This window comes from Tiliqua scincoides, chromosome 1, assembly GCF_035046505.1.
Source record: "Tiliqua scincoides isolate rTilSci1 chromosome 1, rTilSci1.hap2, whole genome shotgun sequence".
NCBI classification, from domain to species: Eukaryota; Metazoa; Chordata; class Lepidosauria; order Squamata; family Scincidae; genus Tiliqua; species Tiliqua scincoides.
In genome coordinates this window covers 285,069,768-285,070,985 of record NC_089821.1, presented here as the reverse complement: position 1 = coordinate 285,070,985, position 1,218 = coordinate 285,069,768, and the positions used below count along the sequence as shown (strand labels likewise).

The 1,218-nt window shown below is 46.9% G+C and overlaps 1 pseudogene; it reads right to left on the bottom strand.

Moving 5' to 3' along the window:
- Window positions 1-825: 825 nt before the first annotated feature.
- Window positions 826-942, bottom strand: LOC136637877 (5S ribosomal RNA; annotated as a pseudogene).
- Between the last annotated feature and the right edge of the window lie 276 nt (window positions 943-1,218).

Below are 1,218 nucleotides of genomic sequence, written 5' to 3'. Positions count from 1 at the left end.
AAGTCTGAATGGATTTGTGTCAGTGAATCTGACATGGGAAGAGGGAGTATATGGCATATCACATCCTGAACCCCAATCGGCCCATCCTCTACCCTCCCTGCCACCCCACCCTGTTTCACCCCTCCCCACCCTTTCCCCACCCTTCCACTACTTGATGTGAAGCTTGCCTGCTCCGGCCCAAGCTGGGACCTGCACTGACACCAGCGGGATGGTGCAGGCCTTCCTGCCAGTGCTACTACAATGCAGTTGCAATGTACTTTAGGTACATTTGTGACAGTCTGTGCCAGTAGAGTGCTCAATCCACCAGTACAGAGGCACAATAGGATCATGTCACTGTTCTGCAACTCAGCAGTAGAGCATCTGGTTGCCTGCAGGAGTCCCTGTCATCTCCAGGTATGGCTGGAAAAGATTCCCTGTCTGAAATCCTGGAGAGGCATTGCTAGTCAGTGTGACAATACTGCGCTAAGAAGGACCAATGGTCAACTCATTCATATGTAAAATATTTCAGAGGAAACTTTTCCTTTTGTGATGAGTTTGCCTGATGCCCCTGACAAATCTTATGTGGTGAGAGAAAGTTTCTGTCTTGATTGACATTGTGTCAGGACTATTCAAGCATATGAAAGCACAGAAAACATCACATTAATAGTGAGTCTACTAGACAGTTAGCAAGTCCTTGGATCAGGCTACATGCTATGTTAGATGTGTCTTTAAGGGATGTGCTTCCAACCAACATCCTCTTTTCTTTAACAAAAAGCCACTATGGGAAATGGTGATGGGCTGATCCAGTTGGTTGGCAACGTTCAGTCTCGAAAGACTATGGTATAAGCCTACAGCACCCAGTATTCCCAGGCGGTCTCCCATCCAAGTACTAACCAGGCCGACCCTGCTTAGCTTCCAAGATCAGACGAGATTGGGCATGTGCAGGGTAACAGTTGCTGTACTGATCCAGTGGCCCATGGGGAAAGGGTGTTTAACCCTTTCTCCCTGTGCGGTTTTCCTGCAGAAAAGCACATCTCACTAAGTAATTATAATTGAAGTTGTTTTCAGAGACAAATAACAGCTTGGAGGGGATTTTCAGCAGGAAAACAGTGTAGTGGGAAAGGGAAAACATCCCCCTGCAAGGTGCTCCTGATCCATTCTGTGGCTACCATGGCTTTTGTTTTTAAAAAAGTAGTTAAGCACAACCTTTAACCTTCTCTGCCACGTACAGTTCTAGCT